This window comes from Tursiops truncatus, chromosome 1 (genome assembly GCF_011762595.2).
Source record: "Tursiops truncatus isolate mTurTru1 chromosome 1, mTurTru1.mat.Y, whole genome shotgun sequence".
In the NCBI taxonomy this organism is placed as follows: domain Eukaryota; kingdom Metazoa; phylum Chordata; class Mammalia; order Artiodactyla; family Delphinidae; genus Tursiops; species Tursiops truncatus.
In genome coordinates this window covers 61,428,789-61,443,431 of record NC_047034.1, presented here as the reverse complement: position 1 = coordinate 61,443,431, position 14,643 = coordinate 61,428,789, and the positions used below count along the sequence as shown (strand labels likewise).

Below are 14,643 nucleotides of genomic sequence, written 5' to 3'. Positions count from 1 at the left end.
CATCCTCCGTGTTTATAGGTACAGGTTTTGTGTTCTTGTACGACAGTTTAAAATATACATGGTGTTAAATTAGCAGTCCAATAACAAAAATAAAAGGGCTCCCACATCGCCTTCTTTGAAGATACGTATTCAAATAGGATAAAATGTTATCACGGGCTTTTGTGTCTGGAAACAGGGTTAATTAAAGATTTCCTGCCTGCTTTGTGAATAGGTGACACTCCCATTGAGACACCAGCAATGCCCTGCCTACTTAGTCGGCTCTGCTCATTTTCTTTCTATTCATCTGGTTTGGTCGTGGAATTCCATGGAAGCGTGACCCCGTTCAGGGACCAGAGAAGCAAAATGCTGCTGTTCACCTAGAGCCTGTGTTTGCCCAGAAAACTGATACGTCGGGGATGCCAGGACACAAACCCAGAGGACAGGGACTTGGGTCTTCTTTCCTGAGGATCTGTAAAATGTGATGTGACTGGCCCAAGGGAAAGAGGCCGAGGGGCTCCTGGCCGATCGGTTTTCAAAGGGCAAGAGCCCAGCTGCTGGGCAGCGGCGGCTTTGTTGGACCAAAGCCCAGGGTGGCCCCTCCCAGCTCTGAGTTTTCCCCACCCCCTGCTCTCTCACAGGCGCTTTCCCTGAAACGAAAGAACCGTGATGCATTCGTTCCTTCAAAAGCGGCTTTAAAAGTGCATGAAACACAAGATTGAATGCCACCCAGCCCTGCCTCTGATCTGTGCCCGCACTGGGGTATTGGCACAGGCAACCCAGCAAGGAAGCCGGCCTCTCCGCCTGGGACGCAGAGCCGGTGTAGCCGCCAGATGCTCCCCGTCTCCACCCCCTTTTTCTGACCTTCTGGCCCAAGTAAGGAACAGTAGCTTGCTCATCTTTGTGTCCCTCCCAACACAGAGAACCACTGCAGAAAGCAATCCATGTCCCTCAGAAAAATACGTACATACAGGCGGGAGGGCTGGGGCGCATCTGGAGGGCCAATGGCCTCACAATGCCAAAAAGATTATTCTAGATGCTGCCCTCAAAGCCCTTTCACCTTTTCTCCTCATCTTGCCCCAATTTTACTTAATTTTTCTTCTCCCATTCTTTCTGTTTTCTCCTCTCCTTCTCTCTTTTCTCCTTTGACATCTCAGAAGGAACTTATATAAGCAGTTATTATATTTTTATGTGTTAAACTCATTAATTTGTTAAATTAACTTGTCATTTTTAAATAGTATATTTTATTCTATATTTATAAATTCTGAAATCCTAGCTTTGGCTTCTCTTCCTTTTAAAAAAATTTAGACCACCTCACATCTATTAAAATGGCTATTATCGGGCTTCCCTGGCGGTCCAGTGGTTAAGACTCGGTGCTTCCACTGCAGGGGATGTGGGTTCGATCCCTGGTTGGGGAACTAAGATCCCACAGGCTGCGTGGCACAGCCAAAAAATAAATAAATAAAATAAAATGGCTATTATCAAAAAATAGAAAATAACAAGTATTGATGAGGATGTAGAGAAATTGGAATACTTGTGCATTATTGGTGGGAATGTAAAATGGTGCAGCCACTGTGGAAAACAGTTTGGTGGTTCCTCAGAAAATTAAAAACAGAACTACCACACGATCCAGCAATTCCACTTCTGGGTATGTACCCAAAAGAACTGAAAGCAGAGTCTAGAAGAGATATTTGTACACCCATGATCATAACAGCATTATTCACACTAGCCAAAAAGTGGAAGCAACCCAATTATTTACCAACAGATGAATGGATAAACAAAATATGATATATACATACAATGGAACAGTACTCAGTCTCTAAAAGGAAGGAAATTCTGACACATGTTACAACATGGGTGACTCTTGAGGACATTATTCTAAGGAAAATATGCCAGATACACTAGGAGCAATATGGTATGATTCCACTTATAGGAGGTACCTAGAGCAGTCAAATTCATAGAGACACAGAGTAGAATGGTGGTGGCCTGGAGGTGGGGGGAGGGGAGCAGGGAGGGTTATTGTTTAATGGGTATAGTTTCAGTTTTGCAAGATGAAAAGACTTCTGTGGATGGATGGATGGTGGTAGCTGCACAATGATACAAATATACTCAGTACCACTAAGTGTCTACTTAAAATGGTTAAGGGGTAAATTTTATGAGTATTTTACCACAATAAAAATGGCAGGGGGGTGTGGAATTTAGAAACACATACTGTTAAAATTGTCTTAGGCGTTAAGACTGTCACATGCTACATCTGTGAGGGGGGAGGAGAAAAAGAAGAGGTGAGTAGGTTAGGAGTCATCGTGGGTAGGCTGCTTGTCCACAGAAAGGCTTAACCCTCAAAGCGCTGAGGAAAGCAGGAGACCTTGCCTCTATCACCCCATCCATTATTCTCCGGTTCACTGTCACTTACTTTCCCGAGTCCAGCATGTTCCACTGCTTTCAGAGATAAAGGTAGGCAACAGCTTGTAAAAATTTAGAAGCTGATGTGTATGAAGAAAAAAAAAAAACCAGAAAAAGAAACACCAAGAAAACAACAGGCTGGTGAGCTCTGTGAAGCCTCTTACTAAGCAGGGAGGGGAATTTTCCTCTCCCTTCACGTAGGCTGTCGTCTTCAGCTTCAAGTCATCGACAACCTCCCTGGCCAGGGTTAGCCCCAGGTGGGGGACACATCCCCCCAAAACCTCTTTTTGAACTGACAGTTCATTTTGCCCTAAGTGGGATGTGAGAAACCACTCAAATCCATCTCAAAGGGACCCCGCTGCGGGTGGGTGTGAGGGAAGGAGGCTGAGCCAGCGGTCTTGCCCAGGGACACCCAGCATGGTGTCAGCTTGGAGGAGCAGGTCCCACAGTTACAGAAGGCTTCGTTCCCCGGATGTCATGGGGTCTACTGGGGGCAGAGAGGAAGGCGATGGGGAATGGCAGGTGGGGGGAAGGGGTTGGGTATTTTTTGGATTCCATACATATTCCACTTCTGGGCAGGTGAAAATGATTCCACTGCCACCCTCAAACCTTTCCTGCCTCCCCTCCCTCCGTTTTCTTAATTTTTCTTCCTTTTCTTTCCAGCTTCCCCTTTCCTTCTCCAGCTTTCCCCTTTCTGCTTCATAGAGTAAGCATCAAGAGACAGCCGTTATGACACAGAGATCAGACTTGGGGTTGCCAAGGGGGAGCGGGGAGGGAGAGGGATGCACTGGGAATTTGGGGTTGGTAGATACAAACTACGTATTACATTTAGAATAGATAAGCAACAAAGTCCTACTGTCTAGCACAGGGAACAACATCCAATCTCCTGCGATAAACCATCATGGAAAAGAGTATTTAAAAAAGAATGTCTATGTGTGTAACACTGAGTCCCTTTGCTGTACAGCAGAGATTGGCACAGCATTGTAAATCAACTATACTTCAATAAAAAACAAAAAAGCTGCACAAAAAAAAAGAGAGAGACAGATGTTGCTTAGTTGAGCTCTTTCTCAGTGTCGCCCCTCGGTTAAGGGCTAACACGGGTTACGTCTTTGGATCCTCACAACAGCCATATGAGATAGGTGTAATTGCACCCATTTTACGGATAGAGGTGCTGAGGCTTTGAGAAGTTAAGTTAAATGTCCAAGGTCACACAGTTAGAATATGCTGATGGTCTGCCTTCAAAGCCAAGACTCGTCACTCTGTTGCTGTATTTTTTTGCAAATTCTCTTCCATTCTCTCATTCCTCTTCCACATCTTCCGCCTTCCCTTCCTTTTCCTAACGAAGTATGTCTGATGATAACGGTGTCAGTGGGGAATGGAGGAGAAGTCTGACTGATAAGGAGAGGAAGAGAAACCCTTCTTGGTCTTGACCACCATGGTTACAAACGGCCACCCGTTCTGCCCTTTGGAGAGCAGGCCAGGAGGGGTGTGATGTGTATCCTGTCACACGTGAGATCTCCAACAGATGGAGATAGGCCAGGAGTTTAGGAAGCTTCACGAGGAAGGTGGGTGATGCAAAGTTTCGGCCCATGAATTCACCAGAGGCAGGCTCCAAGAAGCAGGGACACTGAGGGGAGGGGAGACCTAGCAAGTCTACTGCCGGGAATTTATTCCAAGGAACTAACCCCAAATGTGGGTATAGATATATGCACAGGAATGCCCACAGCAGCACTGTTCATAATGCATCAAAATGTGAAGCCATTTAAATGTCCAACAATAGGCAGTGGTGGCATAAATTATGGCACTCTATGGGCACTAAAATTGATATAGAGAAATACTTAACAAGAAGGAAAGATGGTTATGATTTATTGTTCAGTGAAAAAAAGTTACAAAACTAAATGCACATATTCAAACCTCGAAGGATAGTCACCAACATACTAATGAGTCTCAGTAGCAAATTTTTTAAAATGATTTTTGTTTTCTCTTTGTTCTTTTCTATATTTACTAAGTTTTCCACAATAAGTATGCTTTGACCTCATACTCACTAAAATATGAAAAATGTTGTGTTTTAAAGTGTGCGTGTTGGGCTTCTCTGTTGGCCCGGTGGTTAAGAATCCGCCTGCCAATGCAGGGGACACGGGTTCGATCCCTGGTCCGGGAAGATCCCACATACCAGGGAGCAAAGCCCGTGCACCACAACTACTGAGCCTGCGCTCTAGAGCCCACGAGCCACAACTACTGAGCCCGTGTGCCGCAAGAAGAGAAGCCACTGCAATGTGCACTGCAACAAAGAGTAGCCCATGCTCACCACAACTAGAGAAAGCCCGTGTGCAGCAACGAAGACCCAACGCAGCCAAAAATAAAATAAATAAAAGTGTGTGTGTTGTAGGTTCTAAAAGCAGGTATTAAAATCCACCCAATTTTAAATAGGATGCAGTAGAATTGCTGACTTCCAAGTCATCTTTTGCTTATTTCTCATTTTCTTTAGTATTCTAGGACAGGAGAACATTTCTTGGTGGTGAATTACTACTTTTAGGGGCAGCATCAAGTTAATAAGGACACATAGATTGTAAATATTGTTGGTATTTGATCTGGAAACAGTACTGATCTCCTTGGATACCTATTATCCTAGAATTTAGAGTTAAAATAAGACACAGGGATGGGGGAAGGAGCCTGGCAGAGCAGAAGGAACACTGGGCTGGCAGTCCATCCTGGGCCGAAGATCTAGAACCACAAACTGTCAATCGGAACAAACCTAGAACTCCCTATAGAAGGGGCACCGAACCCCATCCATGACCTGAATTCCACCTCCAGCATCTTTCTGGCTCAACCCCCAGCTTCATGATTCTGCTACCTCCTTTCTTGGGGCCAGTGAACTAAAGGGATTATTAGGACAAAGGAGATCTCCTAGCTTCTTTACCAAGCATAAATTCCGTGATGCAGAGGGGAAGAGAGATGGTACTAAAAAAGTCTCCTTTGTCGTTTTACCCCGGGCTGTCCTGACCAAATATCCTATTGAGGGTCTGGCCCTTTCTCCTTGGTGCCTAGTATAGACCCTGCTGCAGATGTGTGATGGGTGCTAGCAGCTTGGCCTTGGGATCCTGGCCATGGCAGCTCTCTGCCACCCTTCCTGCCCTCCAGCCTCTCCTCCAGCCCCGGCCAGGGCCGCAACTTCCGTGCTGCTCAGGTGAAGAGCTGCCTTCCCATCTGCCCATCTGTTCACATTTCAATCCCTCTGTGGCTTAGTGACTTTGGTTGTTTTTCACACCCCAGAACAGATCAGCTGCTAAAACCAACAATGCTTTGACATATTTCTACATGAATCCACACCTTTCTGACTCTTTGTTCTGGAACACTCAGGTCCCTCAAGAGTCAGAGGAACGGGGACATTGGAGAGGGAACAGGTGGAGAGGGCCTTGAGGGAGCTCGAGATGGGCACATGCTTCAGAGATCATCAGAAAACACTTGAGATTAGCTCAGACAGACCTGGCCACTGGCAGACACTCCATTTGACATTTCTAACTGTATCTGTTCAGACATTCATTCCTTTTTAATTTATAGTAATAGAAAATATTTATTACAGTGCTACTATGTGCCTAGCTCCATCTGAGCCCTTTAATTCCCAAATTCTTTAAGGTAGGTAGAGTTATTTTGATTTTATAAAGGAGCAGACAGTTTCAGGGAGGTTTAGTCACTTGCCCAGGGTCGCCTAGCTAGGTAGTGATAAAGCCAGAATTTCAGTTTAGGTCTGGTTGCCTCCTAAACCTATGCACTTTCCACTTCCTGCTGAAACTGACCTCCCTCAGTCCCACAGTCTGGATGGAAATGCAAATGGAAGACAGAAGGTGGCATTTGCCAACTGTGGATACCCAATGTCAAGTGGCTGCTTTCCATGATTTATAGCTGTTGCCCTTGGGAAGAGCTGTCAAAAAGCCATTCTCACAGGACAGCCCTGTTGGAGAAAGTGATTAGCAGTGGATCTGTTGCTAGCCTCCTGTGCTGGTCAACTTAATGACCAAAATGAAGTCAGACTAGATGGTCCATCAGGGCCTAACCCATCAATGAGTGATTAACCCACAAAAATGATGACTTGAATCCACCGATTCTCAACCGGGGGCAGATTTTGCCCCCTAGGATTTTGGCAACATCTGCAGACCTTTGGGGTTATCACAACTTGGAGGTGCCATGGGCATCTAGTGGGCGGAGGGCAGGAATGCGGCTAAATGTGCTACAATGCACAGGACTGCCTCCCACAGCAAAGAATTATCCAGCCCTATATGCCATAGTGCAGAGGTTGAAAAGCCCTGCTCTGGGCACTCAATCAAAAGGTATTTGACACACCTGGAGACCAAATATCAAAAACAGTAGCTATTTTGTTCCTGCAAAATTGTCACTAGGGTTAAACTGTACAAGAATGAGCGGTGACCAAGGTGTCCACACCCTGTTGGGCTAGTCATTTGGCATTGTATATTTTTTCCAGTTTGCCTTCTTCAAGAGTGGCCCATGGAATTTACTTAGCCCTTCTTTGGGTTAAAATCAGGAATGGAAATTTTGACCTCTAAGAGGAAAATAAATAGAAAATGAAAGTATGTGTAATAATGGAAGCTCATATGCAAATTTTAGTTTTGAGTGTATTCTTTTCTATAAGGTTGCTCACCCCACTGCATGCCACTGCTCCAGGCCACAGATATACCTACAACCTGTCCACACGTTAACTTTCTGGGAGAAGAACTTGGATTTGGACCCAGAAGAATGAAATTCAATTTCCAGCTCTACAAATATAACTAATCTTGAGCAAATCACTTATCTTTTTTAAGCTTTAGCTTAAAGAGAGCCCCCACCAATAAAAGGGGGCTAACCTATACATTTCAAAGGGATGTGAATTTTTCATTGAAGTAATTTACATTAAAGCACTTGGCAAAACCATAAAGTGTGATCGAAGCACTCACAAGATGACGATCACACACACAGAGGGCTTCTCCTCCATGGGGCATGTGGGTTTTCTTTATTAGATTTTTCCACATTATCACTGCCTATGTAAGTTTCTCCTGGGTGATATTCTATTTCTTATGCTGCACTGGAGAAATACTCATTATATCATGAAAGGGAAACTGAATTCAACTTATTTTACTCATGTCCCAAGGAGATTACTGCTTCTGAGAAGACAATACATCCTTTACAATGAGAAGGCTTAGGATGATTGGGCAGACAACGTTTATGATGTAGCTTTCCATTTTCCCGATGATGAGATCTTGACATCACCCAATGCTTTCTTTTCTTTTTTTCTTTTCTCCATAGAAAGCAGAAAAATAATTTATTCCAAAAGAGGGCAGAAATAAGAAATTCAACATGAAAATATACTTTGGTATAGTTCTGGTGGGACAGATTTTCCGTCTGGACATGTTCTCCTACTGACTGCCCCACTGGAGTCTTATTGTCATGTAACAGTTTTTAAACACGTCGCTGATTCTCATGTGGTAAGCAGGTAGGAGCCATCTTCAGATCCACAGTTCCCAAGGAGAGAGTAATGTTATTTCTCAGAAGAACAGCACTTTCTATCTCGGAAGATTACATAAACATTTTATAGAGGCAGCACAGTTTAGATTCAATAGGCACATCATTCATCAAAGTGTAAAGCAGGTGAGAGGAAAAAGTACTGCTTTGTAGAATAAATATTCAAATGTTGTGTGAACGTTTAAGGCAGCTGACGGCCAAAGTGGATGACTCAAGGAAGGTGGTCTGGGTATGGAGGTGATTTTGCGTCTAGAGGAGTTTTCTTTGTGATCTCAATGACTGAGTACTGGAGAGCAGGTCTTCTTCCTCAAGGCCAGTGGTGCTTGATGTACCATATGGTTTCATTTTTCAACTGTGGTCCAAAGAGAGGGTTGAGTTGGGCCAGAATTGCAATCAGCCAAAAGAGACAGCAGCAAACTGAACAGGTCATCAACATGGTGATGATAACTCCCCGGTTGGGGCCCTTAGGGATGAACCAGGGCACCAGGAAGCCAACAAAGCCCCAGAACACACTCGTCACGATGAGAGGCACGGTGCGGCCGGTATATGCCATGGTTGCTGCGAGAGGTGCCAGCCCCTGCCCCGCCGCCTCACTTTGGTCCCACCGGAAGTCCCAATGCTTTCTTGTCCTACAATAATTCTTACCACTTTGAGCCAGACTCTTACTGCTCTATAATTCTCATCTGTTTTTGTCTTTCCTTAACTTAACAGGATGCTGGATTTTTACTTTCAAAATCAACACAATTTCAAGAGTTAAAGAAGGCTGAAAATAGAATAGGCCATCCTTTTATTATAACCTGAATTTAAGATTAGAGAGGTGGCCTGTACACGTACGTGTGTTATTAATTAACTTTTATCTGATGATCTCGAAGCATGGGTAGCAATTCTAACACACATGATTTCTCATAACTGCCCCCCACCCCTTGCCTGTAAAGGCTTGTTATACAGAGCAGAATTATTATGAGGACAATTAAGCTGTGTGTTGTGATGTGCTGTGAGTTCCTGAGAATAGAAACTCCCGTGACTAAACTCTCCATGAACAGAGCGAATCAGAGAATAATAACAAGTGCATTTATCACTCAGGCCAGCTGAACCACATTGGGGTTTCCATTTCACTTTAGTGAGAGAGTTACCGACCTTGAAGATACTCCCCCAGCAAATGTAGGCCATTTTTTGTTTTAAGCGCACACCTGTGCTATCTGCTCACTGGAGCCAACCACACACTCCAGCTGGGCAGCTGCCTAAGGAGGGCACCTCAGGTGTCTCCCTGGTACTATGGGCTGGGATCAGGCGAGATGGGCAGACACTTACTGACAGGGCCTCCTTTCAGACGCAGAGCTGGAAAACCAGGCATACGAAGTAGTGGAGGTAGATTTGGACCCAAGCATCTGACTTCTGATCCTATTGTTCTTAACCAAGGGTGGCAAAATACGGCCTACGACCCAAATCTGGGCAGCTGCCTGCTTGTAAACAAAGTTTGTTGGAACATCGCCATGCTTTTTTTTTTTTTTTTTTCCAGCCCCTGCTGGATCAATTGCATCCAACCGTCAGTGGGTGGGCCCTGAGCAACTGCAAATGGCGCTGGCAGGAAGTACAGGCTGCAGGTGGCTTGGTGGCTGTCCCTGTGCCCCAGGGAGAGAGCCTGAGGCAGGTCTGTCTTAAAGCCTATGGGGAGACATGTGGTCAGGAGCGCCCTAATCGCCCAGAGAGAGATTCAGACCTGGTCTCAGCATCCCACACCACAGCCCCCTCCTCTGATGGTACCTCTTCCTGCAGTCGTATTCATGGTGGAGCTCAGCGCAGTGAGGACCCTGGGAACGGCAGGCATCAAACCTAGGCGGCACCACTCACTAACGACAGTCCTCAGACTAGTCTCTTAGAGCTTTGGTTTTCTCACCCATAAAATGGAGCACTGCTGCCGAGTACCTCATGGGGTTGTCATAAGACTGAATGGGCTGTGTGGTGGGACCCTATGTGGAAACAGCGGGTGCAGGCAGGCACGCGATAAACATCGTTAGAGATGGAAGTTGAAGGTAAATGGAAAGTTGGCAACAAGGGAAAGAATCTGAAATAAATGAAGACTGTTCTGCTTCAGGATGTGGTCCCTTTCTCCTAAATCAGCTGAGCAAGAAGGACTCCTTGCTGACCATGTGAACCTCACTGAGTGGCCGTCTCTCACAAAGGAGGGGCCATTTTCCAGCAGTAGAATAAAAGCTGTGCTGCTTCTAGTCAACACTCTCCTCTCACAACCGCCCACACCCACAGCCCAGAGATCCCTGAGGTGCTGGTTGCTAGCAAGAAGAGAAAAGGAATCCTAGAAATTACTTTCTTTGCCATGAATATCCTTTTTTTTTTTTTTTTGCGGTATGCGGGCCTCTCACTGTTGTGGCCTCTCCCGTTGTGGAGCACAGGCTCCGGACACGCAGGCTCAGTGGCCATGGCTCACGGGCCCAGCCGCTCCGTGGCGTGTGGGATCTTCCCGGACCGGGGCACAAACCTGTGTCCCCTGCATCGGCAGGCGGACTATCAACCACTGCACCACCAGGGAAGCCCTGAATATCCTTTTAATACATTTTCTTGTCCCTTTCCTACCTCCTAATTCCCTCTCTCTCTCTCTCTCTCTCACACACACACACACACACACACACACACACACACACAACACACACAATCTTCTTGCAACAGCAGAGAAAATCAAGGTCACCCCTAGTCCTGGTCTACATACCTGTGTTCGTAAACAAGCATGTCTCGCTAGAGTCAAAATTCATTCTTAACTAAAACACACTCACAAGGCCTTTCCTTGCAGTCAGGGCCCTCATCCAGTTTCTCAAATGCTCATGGACTGCAGAAAGCTACAGAGAAATGGCCAATTCCTTGTGACTCTTGCCAAGAAGAACATGTTTGAAGCATTTCTTGACTCAGAACTGAACTGGAACCACCCTGCCTCACAGCTGGGGCCCCCGGCAGCTGTTACCTGGAAACACAAATTCATCTGTTCTTCCTTCACCAGCCAAGGAGACCACAGAGAAGGCAGGAGGTGCCAGCCACAGCTGCCACCCTAGCCCTTCCTCCTGTCAGGGTCCCTCTGCCATCCAGACCACTGCTATGTGGAGTCGAGATGGAGCTTGGGAAAGGAGGGTCTGGAGCAGGTAGAAGAACTGTCTCAAAAGCCCTGCCTCTTGAATTACCATTCAGATTCATTTCGAGATTGCAGAATGTGCTGGCAATGTTTTTCTAAAGGGCAACCCCGGTGCTCCTGAGATGGGAAGCACCCTCCTCTCTGACATGTTTATTCCATCTTCCGGAGGGAGGGAGGGGACCAAGTTGGCTCAGCAACCCCACAGCCTGCATCTACACCAGTCACTTCAGCAGGAGCTTGACAGTCAACCAGGCTGGAAACGAACACCTATGCCTTGAGCTAGAAGTGTCTTTCCCTCAGAGATACCTAATGGCAAAGACCTCGGTGCATTTAACATGTCTCTTTCCCTTCCTCATTGAGCCACATCATGGAGAATGACAATCAGTGTTCAAAACAAATAAATCGAGCCATCATAGAAACAACTCTTCCAGATAGTCTTAGGAGAGGTTGAGAAGTATCTTCTTGTATTTAGGTAAGAAATTAAAATGATGACTCAAATCATAATTACAGCAAGGGACTTGTTACATGGTGCTTGGGAAGTTTCACAATCTCTCTATACCCCTGAGGTACTGTTTTCAAAAGGGTGTCTTAGTTTGGGTTCTTCCAGAAGCAGACCCTGAGACAGAGATTGGAATACAGGTACTTTATTTGGGAGATGTTCCAAGGAAGCGTTGGTAGGTGTTATGGACTGAACTGTGCCCTGCAAAAGACTGTTCAAGTCCTAACCCCCCTCCCCCTACCCAGTACCTGTGAATGTGATCTTATTTGGAAATAACGTGTTGGCAGATGCTCGAGTTAAGATGAGGTCACTGGAGTGGGCTCTAATCCTATAGGACTGTGTCCTTATAAAAAGGGGATGTTTGGACACAAAGACAGACTGGGTCGTGTGGAGATGGAGACAGAGATCAGGGTGATGCACCTACAAGCCAAGGAGTGCCAAAAATTGCCAGGAAACAGCCAGAAGCTAGGGGAGAGGCATGGAACAGAGTCTCTCTCAGGAGGAACCAACCCCGCTAACACACTGATTTGGGACTTCTACCCTCCAGAACTGTGAGAGAATCAATATCTGCTTTTTAAGCCAACCAGTTTGAGGTACTTGGTTACAGCAGCCCTAGGAAATGGATATTGCAAATACGTGCGGGAGTCTGGCGGGAACAGGAAGGAACTCAATAAAGGAAGCCTTATTGGCTAGTTACCCCTGTTAACAACAGGGCTTCATCATGCTGGCAAATTCGAGGACACAACACGGAACAGGGAGTGCAGAGTTACCACACGTGACGGCAAAGCCTTTGGGGTCAGAATTCAGTCACTGGCTGAGGGCTGCTTCAGCAGGGCATTAATTCTCCTGCACTGGCAGCCTGTAGGTGCACAGGGTGGAGCAGACTCCAGGGCCAGAGCTAGGCCTCGGGCCAAGAGGTGCAGATGGCAACAGCTGGAAGGCAGGCCAGGTGCTGAGGGGGAGGCCAATGCGGTATGAACAGGCACCACCCACTACAAAGGACGTGCTAAACTTTCCTGTGCTGTTGGGAGTTTCTGTTGCAGAATTTAATACATAGGTTATGTAAGAAGAGTAAAGTATCATTGGCCCCTCTTTTCATTGGAACAATCCTGCCAATCAGTGCCCGCAAATGTCCCCCCGATCATTTGCCTGTCCTGATTGCCATGGAGGTGTGAGTAGGGCACGAGAGCTGCTCAAAAGGGACGGAGCTTCTAAGCCCTTACCTGGGCATTTGCACTCATGCTGCTGTCATGCCTTTGATATATACTTCCCCTGGGGTGTCTTCCTCTCCTCTGCTTTGCATTAAGTCCTACCCTCTCAAATCCTTTGACCCCAAAGTGCATCCCTTTACTCCTCCAGCCTAGCTTTCTGATAGCCCTCACATTTTGAACCACTCAATATAGTCCTCCATTGAGCTTGTCTCGATCTGTATTCTGTAGGCCATTTAATAGGGGTTCCCTGAAAAAATAAATGCCAAATGGGGTCAAATCAATTAGCACATCACTGCATGCCGTATCTCCCTCTCTTCCTCCTGGGGATGTCCTGCAGTGAAACAACAACAAACAAAACCTTCCTTAAGTTCGCTCAGACTAGTGTTTCCAATACTCCTGTCCCCTCTTTCTGTGGTACAGCATTCCTATCTTGCAGAACACAGTTTGGGAAACAATCCCTTTGTTATAAACTTCAGTGAACAAGGCCTTTAGGAGTCAGCTCCTTTAGATGAGGAAGGTTGGTTCATGTGAGCAGCTGGTCCCAGGGAGGCAAGTCAGTACTGGGCCTGGGGTGGGGGTGGGCTACGTGTCTCAGTCCCAAGGGCCATGAGTGGAAGGTGCCCTCAGGCTCTCATCCCAGAACCATCCTGAGGGTGGGGAATGAGTTTCCAGGGATGGGCAGGGGACTACTAAGAACCCTAGCTAGTGTTTCCTGATTTCCTGAGGTAGGACATCCTGTTCCTAACACCAGATCTGCCCTTTTCCAACTTTTTGTGGCAAACAAACCTCAACTCCTCCCTCTAAGTTTATGACAAACGTAGGTTCTTATCCCGCACCCAGAGGCAATGTGTTTCACAGTGGGGGCCAGGTTGACTGGGGCCAAAGTCCAGCTCTGCTAGCTTTGCACCCCTGGGCCTCAGCTCCCCACCTGCATAATGAGGACACCAATAAAAGTCCCACAGGATTAGCTGACCTAACGCATGTAAACAACACAGAAAACAAGCTCCTCTCAACAAGTGTTAACTGTTACTGCAGCTCATATCACTTTACCAGACTATTCGGATACATCTATCAGACCTCGAAACTGTGAGGTCTCCAAGCACAGCAACTGGGATTTATCACGGTGCAGCACCGACGTGTAATAGTGCTTCCTCAGAAAATACATTTAGGATGAACTAAGGCACGGCTATGTTCTGCATTTTATTTCTACCTCTGATAATATTTCTGACAAGGAAATGTATCGTTAAAACATACCCTCTTGGGCTTCCCTGGTGGCACAGTGGTTGAGAGTCCGCCTGCCGATGCAGGGGACACAGGTTCGTGCCCCGGTCCGGGAAGATCCCACATGCTGCGGAGCGGCCGGGCCCGTGAGCCATGGCCGCTGAGCCTGCGCGTCCAGAGCATGTACTCCACAACAGGAGAGGCCCGCGTACCGCAAAAAAAATAAAAAAATTAAAAGAAAATACCCTCTTCACTCATAGAAAGATTACCTGATTTTTCTCTCACTGGTTTTAGTCTTCTCTCTCCAGCTACATTAACCTAACAGATGCCCTGTCATGAATAGAGGTGAGTTTGGCTGCCCGCGCATTGGATCAGTGGGTCACTGTCCTTGTGGTCACCATGGCCCCGGGGCAGTCACAGCAGAGATGTTTAAGATGCCATTGATTTATCTGCACAAAGAGGTAATTTTTCTTTTTTTTTTTTTTTTTGCGGTACACGGGCCTCTCACTGTTGTGGCCTCTCCCGTTGCGGAGCACAGGCTCCGGACGCGCAGGCTCAGCGGCCACGGCTCACGGGCCCAGCCGCTCCGCGGCATGTGGGATCCTCCCAGATCGGAGCACGAACCTGTGTGCCCTGCATCGGCAGGTGGACTCTCAACCACTCTGCCACCACAGAAGCCC

General features: G+C 46.7%; 1 protein-coding gene and 1 pseudogene across 1 annotated transcript in view; both read right to left on the bottom strand.

Annotated features, from left to right (window-relative positions):
- CD247 (CD247 molecule) overlaps nt 1–14,643 on the bottom strand; it is a 78,288-nt gene that overhangs the window by 49,194 nt on the left and 14,451 nt on the right. The window lies entirely within an intron of this gene.
- Nucleotides 614–13,904, bottom strand: LOC109547216 (V-type proton ATPase subunit e 1 pseudogene; annotated as a pseudogene).